Source organism: Anser brachyrhynchus (genome assembly GCF_964034855.1).
Source record: "Anser brachyrhynchus genome assembly, chromosome: 1".
Lineage (NCBI taxonomy): Eukaryota > Metazoa > Chordata > Aves > Anseriformes > Anatidae > Anser > Anser brachyrhynchus.
Genome location: NC_137694.1, coordinates 7,965,856 through 7,977,931, shown reverse-complemented (window position 1 = coordinate 7,977,931; position 12,076 = coordinate 7,965,856). Strand labels below are relative to the sequence as shown.

At 44.8% G+C, this 12,076-nt stretch overlaps 1 protein-coding gene across 5 annotated transcripts in view; it reads left to right on the top strand.

Annotated features, from left to right (window-relative positions):
- The first annotated feature begins 7,110 nt into the window (after window positions 1–7,110).
- Window positions 7,111–12,076, top strand: part of DMTF1 (cyclin D binding myb like transcription factor 1) — a 29,507-nt gene continuing 24,541 nt past the window's right edge. For 2 of the 5 annotated variants that reach the window (XM_080555402.1, XM_080555401.1), the window contains exon 1: window positions 7,303–11,834. The gene's annotated coding sequence lies outside the window, so the exon portion shown is untranslated. The other 3 variants (XM_080555404.1, XM_080555403.1, XM_080555400.1) reach the window with 3 other exon arrangements.

Genomic DNA, 12,076 nt, shown 5'->3' with positions numbered 1-12,076 from the left:
TCTGCTGTCCATGTGTCCATGCTACAGAAGCAGGTTCCTCCTCGCTGTTCTCACAGGTACCCCCTCCAGCCACCAAACCCTTTATGGGATTGCGCAGTCCCCTTCCTGCTGTACTCACTAGCAGGCAGGATGCACGATTCCGATGTCTCTGGCAGCTCAGACCCACGTAGACCTTGACGGCAGCTTGCCCTCTTCTCACTTTCTCTGGGGCTCAGTTCCTTTCTTGTCTTCACACTCGGCTGTATCAATATTCACACAAACGTTGCTAGGCTTGCTAGGTTAAGAGGGGTTACCACTGCTATGGCCTGTGACCTAACTGTGACCCTAATTTAAGTGCCTCAATAAGGGGTTCAGAAAAAAAAAAAAGAAAGGAAAGTGCCCTCCTTCCCAGCTCAACAGACTGTGTATGGAGGCCCCTGAATACTTTCGCATTCTCTAGTATTTTCCAGGACTATGACAGAGGGTAAACGACACAGCAGGTGTTCAAAATACACCACAAGAGACCTTCAAGGGAGATCAGTCCAGTCCAGTGAGGAAACATTTGAGATTGCCACCACAGACAAGGTCTGAAGTCTCCAGATGACTCACAGCTTTCTATAGGATCCTTCCTAGGCCAGGCACCAAGGTAATTATTTTTCTTTTGAGACACTCACTCTGTGTGGGGAAGCCACGCAGGTTCACATCGTGCTCTGTTATTCTTTCTCCGGCATCTCTCTCTTTCATGGCATCTCTTCAGAGCCTGAGCAATCCCCTATAACCAGCACCTACCAAACTGTAAGTGCACAAATGAGCAAATGTTTTAGAAATACTAGATTGTTTATCTGCATAAATATATTTTTCTATAAATAAGCAATGAATATATTCGCTATTCCCACGTGTAATTATATATATATATATATACATACAGACAGAAATCTATGTAAATAAGAATAATCTCATAAGCAAACAGGAGGCAGACTGCAGGATGGTGCAGTGAGGAGAGCTGTCTTTCCCTCTGGGCTTGTTCCCTCCAGCTTGTGCCAACTGCTACCTCCACTCATAAATTCCCTGACCTAGAGGGTTACATCTCCATGTCTCTGGCAGCAAGATGCAGTTCCTCAGGGAAGGACAGGAAAAAAGCACACATAAAGGCTTGGACAGGGGGTGATTTGCAAGAGATAGTCTTGCTCTAACCACTGCATGGCAGCCCTGATGTCCGTCAGCGCCACTGGGAACAGGGTTACAGCGGTGGATGTTTGGTGGGTTAAATTAGTGGTTCAGCTCTACAAGCCCAAAGTGACAGAGGGAATGTCTCGTACTAAGCAGACGTGGCAAACGCAAAACACATCCAGCCAAATGAGGCTCCTCTGAAGCTGTGGATTGCAACGAGCTGGGGTAAAAGGCATGATTTGTGTCAGCATCTTTCCACAAAACCATGGCCAAGAATGGTAATCATGTCTAGGGTCCGAAATGGGCGCAGTACAACAGACTGCATTAAAGAGGACACGTATCATATACCAATGCAGAGCACGAGGACCATCACCCTCTGAGTACTGAAGCTCCTTCTGCTGCCAGCACACCGGTGTGCTGCTGAAGAACTCCTCGGTGAGATCCAGTCCACTGAAATTAATAGTTCATCCTTCATTTAATCATTTAATGTCCAATGTGAACTTCCAGAAGTCAAAACCCTTGGATCCCCATCTTTTTTCTGCAGCACAGGGAGTGAAAAGCCCTCTTGCTTCAGAAGTGGGAGGCACAACTGGCAGGGTTTGGGCAGCCAGGGTCTGCAGGTGCCCAGTGTGGGAGGAGGCCATGGCTTGCCCAGTCACATCTGCTCCAGCTGGCTCTGACACCACCATAAATGAGTCATTGTGTGCCAAAACACCAGCCAGTCAGGGGCGTGCGTGGAGCACCTGCCCAGGTAGATTTAATAAAAGAGCAACATCAGGAAAAGGAGAAGATGCAGGTAAAGGAACAGGTGAAGGGAAAGATGTGGCTGAGGACATGGTGTTGAAAGGAGATGCTCCATGGCAAAGCGGGACACTCCTGAGGGACTGCAGTCATGGGCAACCTACACTGGGGCAGGGACACCCTTCAGGGACTTCAGCACGTCTGTGACCCACACTGGAACAGAGGAGAATCATTAAGAAGGCAAGAGCAGCAGAAATAAACTATAGCGCACCCGACTGGAGCCTCCTGCATTGTCACCTTAACAAAGGAACTGGGACAACATGACTGTAACCCACAGGGGACCTAAGAGAAGCTGAGCCTGCAGAAGAAGGAGGAATTGTGTTTATCTGGAGTGTTTGTTTGATTGTTTATGTTCTTTTTTGATCTCCAGATCAGGGATCAGAAGTTGGTCATAACTGGCAATAAATTAAGTTATTAAGCTATTAAATTCATAAATTAAATAAGACACTGTTTTTCCCACAACTTTTAAATTCTCTGAAGCTCCAGGGGAATGCCCTATACCTGACCACTGCAGCAGAAGTCTTACCTACTGGGATGTGAATGCTCTCAAAACCAAAGAGAAGGAGCAGCATGTCTATCTGAAAGTGGATCTCAGTGGAGCTGAGAACAGGAGGTGGCCATACTTCTCAGAACAAAACCACTTTAAATATCCCTGGGAAACTGAAGGTAGGAGATTAAAGAATTTCCCAGATGGGGTGCCTAAAGGGTTAGCTTAATCTCAAGTACAAGCAGACTGGATTGCCCATTCTCATATGTCAGACTTCAATGTTTAAATCAACTTACATAGGATTTAGGCACGCTGATCCCAGACAGTTAACATGAGAAAGACAGAAATAAAGTGCTGTACAAAATATCTCCACCACCGCTGCTGATTGCTCTGACTCAGCATCAGGGAGATCCCTGTATCAGCTCACCTCTGCTACCCACCTGCAACTGCTCCAGCAGCCTTTGATCCCCCTGCTCCCTTAGCTTGCACATCACCTGGGATGCCTGTCTCCCTAAACCACGAGGCAGAGGACATTAAGCAAAGTATTCACGCCCTAGCCATCATAATAATAATAACATAGCATGGCCACAGTCTCCCATCTCCCCTGATGCCTTTCCCGTAGTGAGGAACGAGAGTACCGTACCTGTGGGGCAATGTTAATTTAGCTTTATCTTCATCACAGCAAAGGGAGGAAAGTTCCATCTGTGGGATGCAACTGGTGGGTCCAGAGCACGCTGCAGTGGAGACACCTGGTGGCTAGGGAAAATAGGCCCTAAGGAAGAAACAGCATGAATGAGTAAAAGAAAAAAAAATGGGAAAAAAAAACCCACTAATTAAAAGAGGAATTGTTAGGTCCATAGTAACCTCTGTGTTTGATTCTTTCATCAGCTTAAGTACGTATATGTGCACATATTTTTTTCCTTAACAAAAGACAAATCAGGATTTACGAATCTCACTTGCTCCGCAGAACAAGGGTCTGTTACAGAGACTTCATCCTGTTCATGAAACGCCAGAGAACTGCACTCTTTGCTTTTTCCACATATGTCTGGATTGAACTCGATATAAAGTAAATGTGTGGGTGTATTGTTCTCAGTCTACAAAGTGCTGCTGTGTAACCTAACAGCATCGGTTCATCATCACCATATCTCACTATGATGCATCCCAGAACAGCACTGCATAAAAGCAGGTATAGATTTTGCATTTATAATACTGTCTTCTACAAGGTATATCCAGATGAATAGGATAAAAAGAGAATAAGGATAAAGACTTTATATTCTATACAGGGGATAACATATGAGAAAAATAAGCCTGGTATGGAAAAAATTGTCTGTGTCTTCTGTGTACCACATAAGGTCTTTCTAGAACTTTTCACGTGGTGGAGACTGAGATATAAGAAATGTCAACATCACTGCTTTCTGTATTATCTGAACTCCACCTCTTGATTATTAAAATGATTATCCATCTTGGTACAAGTCAATTTGCTGATGTGTTGCTATTTTTTAAAGCAAGAAAGAAAAGAAAAAGAAACGGGGAAAAAAGAGAGAGGGAAAAAAAAAAAAAAAAAAAAGCAAAGGCAAGTGTAGCGTCCCTGCTTCATTTCCTGCAGAAATCAGAAGGTGTGAAATAAAAAAAAAAAATAAGGATCTGCAGGAAATCACAAGCTGGTGAATCAAACAGCTCTATGCAACCCTAGAAAAGCAGATTCCACCTCTGCTTTTGCTGAGGAGTACCTAGGGACACTGGGCATTTAAAATAATTTTTCCCTGAGAAGTCAACACCTGTATGTGGAATTTTAGATCCCCAAGATTTGATGTACAGGAGGACAAAGTATATAGACACCAAAGTTAATTTTAAGTGTGCTTTGAACAAAACAGATGCTAAAAAGTTCCTGTTTCCAGGAGCTAAAAAGCTCCTTATTCCAGCTACCTTCTCCTTGTTCCAACCATGCATTTCTTCTTCATCTTTCACCACCATAATATCATAGAATCATAGAATCACTAAGGTTGGAAAAGACCTCCAAGTTCATCTGGTTCAACCATCCCCCTACCACCAGTATCACCCACTAAGCCATATCCCTAAAATTATGTGCAATGTCTCTTCTCCTCCCTAACCCGTCTCGTGTTCCTATTAAAATTGAGTCTTCACCTCTCTGTTTTCATGTACAAAGTACAAACCTATGTTTTACAGATACAAATTCCCAGCTTTTCTCCATGGCTATGTTTTAATGTAGAATAAGAGACAGTGAAACCAAGCTTCATTGTATTCCTTTCTACAGAATAGTAATGCAGGAAAGACCTTGTTTACCCAGCGTCATGAAGCTGTAGCATGTTCAGAGCTGTCCTGGTTCCAGTTAGGACAGAGTTAAGTAGCTCATAGTAGCTGGTAGGGTGCTATGTTTTGGATTAGGATGAGAAGAGCGCTGATAACATGCTGATGTTTTAATTGTTGCAGAGCAGTGTTTACACCAGGCCAAGGACTTTTCGGCTTCTTGCTCTGTCCTGCCAGCGAGCAGGCTGGGGGTGCAGCAGGAGCTGGGAGGGGACAGACCCAGGACAGCTGACCCAAACTGGCCAAAGGGGTATTCCATACCATCTGACGTCATGCTAAACAATATATAGGGGTGGCTGGCCGGGGTGGGGGGGGCCGGCTGCTTGGGAATAGGCTGGGCATCGGTCAGCGGGTGGTGAGCAATTGCATTGTGCATCACTTGTTTTCTTACACATTATTATTGTTAATACTATTACCATTATCACTATTATTATTATTATTGTTATTATTATTATTTTCCTGTCTTAATAAACTGTCTTTATCTCAACTCACAGGCTTCACTTTCCCGTTTCTCTCCCCCATCCCAGAGAGGGAGGGGGGAGGGTGAGCGAACGGCTGTGTGGTGTTTAGCTGCCAGCCGGGTTAAACCACAACAAGAGCAAATAGAGTGATCTGAAACTTTATGGAGAAGACGTAGTTGCTGAACCATGGACATCTAGTCCCTTTTGAGACATCCTAGACCAGATGGGGTCTCTTTCCTGCCTGGCTTCCCTCCCATTGCTGGTTCAGAAGAACACAGGTCCCTGGGTCATGTTCACTGGTTCCCTGCAGGCATCTTCACAGCTTTGGGATTTTAAGGTATTAAAGGGCACCAAATATTTAGGGAAACTGAATCCTGCCTACATCCCTCCTGACAGCATGTCAGCGATGATTTTCAAAGGCTCCCACCTTGGCTAAATCTGGGTGGGATTTCCCAGTGATGCCTCCTCATCATTTTGGTCCCCACAGCATTGCACTGACAAGTTTTCTCGCCACAGGCGAAACCATGCCTCTTCTTGAGCAACCAAAATCACTCGCCCATTTTCACTGAAATATTCCTACAATATTTATTCTGTCATTGAAAACTATTGCTGGAACTCCTGTAAAAGTATTCTTAGCAAATTAAAACAGGTTTTATAATTAAAAAAAAAAAAAAAGACGAAACACTTTTGGGATCAGTACAGCCCATAGGTGTGCAGAACAGCTGTTTGTCAATGACATGGGCACTTTTTAAAGCTTCTGAGAAGGTTTGGGGGAGGACACCATTGAAGATCTACTGTATAAGACAAAGCAACCAAAAAGTAATTTTGTGGTACAAATACAATGAGCTGATTTCATGGAGAAATGAAGCCGGGGGACACCTTTCATACCTTTAATGCCGGCATACATCCATTACACTTTGGTTTACAGGTTGGTCTCTGAGGAAAGCCAGAAGGTGCCTTTTTGCCCAGAGCCAGGCCACCTGCATGCACCTGGCCCATGAGGTGGCAAGTACCACAAGCCACACACTGCCAGATGCCTATTTATTTGCAGTTTTAAGGCTTGTGTGGGGGTTGTGTGTGTTTTTTTATTGTTTGTTGATGTTGTTGTTTTTGTGTTTGGTTGGTTGCTTTGTTTGGTTTTATAATATGCAATTTTTCAGATAATTAGGCAGGAGGTAAATGAAAGATAGAGCCACAAAGGATATTTGAATGGAAAGAGGGGCTTCTGACAGGGAGGGAGGGCAGAAGGCTTCCTCCTGTCAGCACATGGGGCCAACCTGGGCAGTCCTTCCTGCGCCACGCCATGAATTTGTTTTGGGCCCCTCACTACCAGAAGGACATCGAGGCCCTGGAATGTGTCCAGAGAAGGACTACGAAGCTGGTGAAGGGCCTGGAGCACAAGTCCTGTGAGGAGCAGCTGAGGGAACTGGGGTTGTTTAATCTGGAGTAGGCTCAGGGCAGACCTTATTGCTCTCTGCAGCTACCTGAAAGGAAGGCGTGGGAGCTGGGGGTCAGCCTCTTCTCACAGGTAACTAGTGATAGGACCAGAGGGAATGGCCTCAAGTTGCGCCAGGGGAGGTTCAGGTTGGAAATGAGGAGACATTTCTTCTCAGAAAGAGCAGTCAGGCACTGGGACGGGTTGCCCAGGGAGGTGGTGGAGTCACCGTCCCTGGGGGTGTTCAAGGAAAGGCTGGACGTGGTGCTTGGGGACATGGTTTAGCGGGTGACATTGGTTGGACCAGATCATCTTAGAGGTCTTTTCCAACATTAATGATTCTGTGATTCTGTGACAGGAGCCGGGCCCGAGGCCAGGAACGGCTCCGTGCGCTTTTTGGCGCTGCCACCTCGGCCGGCCCCGCACCGTGCGCTTTGTGGCGCCGCGCTCTGACGGAAGCGGCGGCAGGTGGGGCGGCGGGCCCTTCCGGCGGGCTGCCTGCGCCTCGCCCCACCGCTGCCTCCTCCTCCTCCGCCTCCTCCTCCTCCTCCTCCCTCGCCGCCGCTCGGCGCCTCCATCCTGGTACTTGGGAGCCTCCATCCTGGTTTCTCAAGTGCCCGGACCCAAAACAGGAAGTAAGTGCGCGGGGGCCTGCGGGCTGACAGGGCCGGCAGCGGCCGGGCGGGGCCGGGCCGGGCCGAGCCCAGCCGAACCGAGCCGAGCCGAGGGGACCGGGAGGTGGGAGGCGGTCATGGCCGCTCCCTTCCTCAGCAGCAGCCGGGCTGGGCTGGGTTAGGGCCGGGCCGGGCTGGCGGCGGGCTCGGCCGGCGCCGCCGCGGCTCGCTGTGAGGGCGGCAAAATGGCGGCGGCGCCCCGCGACCAAATGGCGGCGCTGGCGGCCGGGGGGCAGCGGGGCGCTGAGGTGCGGAGCTGCCGCCCCGGGGTCGCTGGGTCCCCGACGATTTTTCTCCCCTTTTCCAGTTCCCGGACCCCTTGTTTTCCTTGTTCTCTCCTCTCTTCCCTTCTCTGGAAGGAATTTGGGGGGTGGGGAGGTGCGAGATTGGGGAGAAGATGGAAAAACTACCCAAAGGCGGCTCGCTTGGAGAGGGCGACCCGCGTTTTTGTGTGGCGTTGATTTTTTTTGTTCTTATTATTTTCGTTTTAAACTCCTTTCCCTCCTTCCTGTGAGATCTGTAATAAAAGGCCACCTGCGTGAATGCGTTCAGATCCCTTGATCTCCCCACTCTAGGACTGTGGAATCCAAAAGTTTTGACTTCCATCTGTTTTGCTTCATTATTATTATTTATTTAGTCAGGGTTGTGATTTGAGGTTCCTTGAGGCTTTTATTTTTCAGTGGGTTCTGCATTGTGTAACCCCCAAGATGAGGGGTTTCATCTAAGAGCAGTACTAGGCTTCGCTACATTTCAGTTAAACTCTGTTTTACCACAGTGAAGGAGCTGGCTTGGGAGAAGCTTGTGCTTTTTCTTCTTTTTTTTTTTGCCCTTTTTGAGGTTTCTTTATTCTTGGTTGTGCACTTGGGCATGGTGAAGCGTATCGTACTTCTGCTCCTTGGCTCACAGATTGTGTTTGTACGTCCCCATTCACAAAGAATTACCATTGTTCAGACCCACCTGGCCATTGTAAAATGTGTTGAAGTAATCTAGAAAAGCCCTTCCGTTTGCCAGCACTGCTCTGGCAGTAGATGGAAGTTGGTTTCTTGACAGCATGGTTAAAATCCCTTTGCAAAAGCAGAAGATACAGTCTTTACAGGGAGGTTTCCATCAGTCCAGAGAAGGCAACAACTTAATGCTTGCTTTCTGGGCACTTAATTTTTTTCTATATGACATCGGATGACTTACCCAAAAGACTGAACATTAATTAAAACTTCTGAAATAAAACACCTCTAAAAATACTGATTTTTGTCTTAACCATTCACAATTGTAAAAGGTGAATGTGGAAGAGATGGAGACCTCCTAAACACTTGCCATGTTTCTATGCTGTACCTTATAGTTTCTAATAGTCTATTATTTATGAGAGTTAATTCTGTGCTCATCTGTCCATCAGAAAGCAACAAAGTTGTGGTTTTGTTTATCAGTCTTATGCCTTCTATAATTAGGATAACAATCATATTTTGGATGCTAATTTTCTGCCTGCTTACAAAGGTGAAGATGTTACTGCTTAATGCTACGAATGAAACTGGATTAACATGAAAGAAAAAATAAATTTGAGTACATTATCAGTCTTATGAAGATTCTTATCCATGTTAATACACTTGTGCCTGAGCCATTTTCTATTACTGAGAAGAGAAAAAAAAAGTTGTTTTTTTTTTTTTGAAACAGCCGTAACTTTGCTGTGTGTATGTGTGTGACATTTAGAGTGTACTCCGTGGTTTTTATGTAAATATCAATGGATAGGCTGGAACTCCTGGAGTTCTGCCAACTGTGCATCGATGTAAACGAGAACAGTTTGTCCCATTGTCTACCATATATTTCTTTTTTGTGATGGCCTGCTTCTCTAAATACCACAGATGAGTAGAATGTGGTTGTTTTTATAGGACTGCAATCTCATGCTGATACAGTTTAATAAATCTGTGTATGTTGAACTCGGATCTTCAACTCCTGTTTGATATCTGCCCGGTTTGGTCCCCTTCTTGCCCGCGCTGTTGCAGCTGTCGAAGTCAGTTCCTCTGTGATGCGTTTGTAGACTTGAGTGCAATACGCTTGGTGTGGGGAAAAAAAAGGGATTTTTTGTCAAATGCAGCATCAGAGAATTGGCAGTAGTTGAATAGCAAAAACTCCTCATTGTGTATAGGAGTGTTGACTTCAGAAAAGCTATGGTATGGCATAAACTAAACGTCCAGGTTTTGTTAAACCTGGAATGACTTTTTCAGTTGCATTACTCATGAATGAATGCATTGAAATCCCAGTGCATCTAGTGTGAGCGTTCCTGTTAAAACCTCAGTAGTCCCTTAGCAGACTTGAGTTTTTGCTTCACAACAAGTTTAGTGAAATACGCCTTTTGCCCCGTGTAGAGAACACAGCCTTTACTACAATTACATTGAGAAATTTCAAAAGATTTACGACAGTCCACAGACTGTCGCTAGGCGTAAGATTTAGTTGATAACTAGGCACAGTGACAGAATTCTGTCTGTAAGGGGAAAATATTATTTCTTAGAAGTGCTTAATTTTTACAGCCCACAGAACAATTCAGCCCATCTGTCTGATGAAGATGATTAAGAATTATAGGAATTTGTATTAAAACATTCATTTTTTTGTAATTCAGAATAAAATCAGCTTTGTTATTTTCTGCCTAAATTTGCTCTGTGTTTTCCAAAACAAATAACTGCTGTATTATATGGCTAGAGTGGAAAATTTATATTGGAATTCTATATTAACTGATTCTTGTAGGCAAAATATTTTTGCATTTCATTGGTTGCGTGTTGAAAGCCAATTAAAATTAAAATGAGCTCTTAAATTTTGGCTTTGGTAAAGACACAAAAATCTAAAAATGCAAAAAGGGCTTATTAAATTTGCATCTATTTCTGAGCTGTTAGCTTAGAAATGGGTGATTATTCTGTCTTCACTATGCATCCACACAGTTAGTGTGCGTGCGTCCAAGACTGTTCCCTTCCCTGCAAGCTAACACCCTCCTTCAGAACATAAAATTGGTGGCAGATTTTTATCTGTAAGGAGCGTTTTGGAATGTAGCATTAAAAAATAACTTGGGTCGTGCATTTCAAATGCGAGCAAGCTTTTTCGTTTTAATAGAAAGCAATGCATTTTCAAAAGCATATATTCACTTAGTGAAGTTATTAGAAGGTGGTATTTTTGGAGATGAAGAGACTATTTGCCATAATTCCCACTGCTTAAAAGCCAGTGTCCGTCGTTAGCTTTATATTGAACTTCAGTAGTGGATGTGCAGGTGTCTATTAAACGGGCTTTGTATGGCACATCCTAAAAGATCTCTGCAGTGTTAGGGTATTGTTCAGCATGGCTTCAGCTGTCATCCTGTGATAAATCAGGACGTGGGGCAAGTACAGTGTTCCTGCAGCCAGCGTCGAAGCCTGCTTTGGAGGGCGTTGGTGCCTGCAGCAGCAGTGTCCTTTCTCCACTGCACTGCCTGTAAGCTTCGAGTGGTCCCATCAAACATTGCATGTGATGGATCTCCAGCATACGTGCTCATTTTGTTGTTAACCGGTTGTAAAGTCGTGATTTTTGTAAGGTCTGGAGGTTGGCAGACGTATTTTGTATTCACCCAGGAGGAACCACCGCAGTGACCCACGATGTTTTTGTCCTCACCGTTCAGTCACCAATTCATGTCTTCATAGGTTAGTGGTCGTGTCCTGGCGGAAATGTAAATCGAAAGAACAAGTTGTTGTATTTGTGCAGTTTAACTAATAAAAAATAATATCCAAAATACCCATTTGGCTTTGACTTTACTCTTCACATTCGTTGCAGTCAGTTTTCAGTAGTGATTCCGCTTGTTCCATTGAAGTTAATGGGAATTCTTCCACTCATATGAAGGATTTGGCTCTCCCTGTTTCATCACAGCTTGGTTATGGTTATTACATTTGGTCAGATAACTGGAGATGTGCTAAATCCCAACTATCTGACACAACACGAGTCATTTTTAGAGAGCTTGCACCTACTATTGGGATAAACTATTCTTGGGAGGTTGGCAGAAGGTTATAAAAACCCTGCTCAGGCCAGGAATTACACTGAGGAGTGCTTCTTTCTTACAAAACCTCTATTTCCTGGACAATGTGCTGTGCACAGCTTTCGGTGCTTTTTGAGGATTACCTGTGATCTCAGGCAGCCAAGCATAGACACTTAACGTGAAGACAGAAGGGTCAGTGCTGTTGTTGGATGTGGTGCCTCAGCCGTTGTCCATCTAGAGTCCCGAAACAGCTCCGTTTGAACAGAAGTGGCGGTGTAGCAGCTACTGATCGTGGTGTATCTTCCTCCCAGCTTGAATGGAGATCTCAGGTTTGGAGATTTCAGCGCCTTCTGTGCTCTCTCTCTCTTATATGGCAATCCAGTTAGGGAACGGATGCAAAATGGACCACCTGGATTTCTCTGTGGTTTTGACTTGGAAGCCTAATCCTGTAAGCATATTTGGATTCTCAGCAAGTCCGGAGTAACTGAAGAAAGAACAGCCCAGCTTTGATATCTAGGTATTCAACTTGCAGTGTTTGTTAATTAAAAGGAAGGAATGCTTTTCTGAATCTTTTGCTGTGCCTGGTGCTATAGTCTCCTCTGCTTCTAAATGTGTGAAAATAACTTTAGCTGAAGTACATGATTGACATAAAGATACGAGGCTAATGCGTTTAAAAAAAAAAAAAATCAAAGTCTTCATAGTGGTGAGAAGAAAAATAGATTCCTTCAACTTATTATAGGAAAAAAAAGCCTGTTAGTG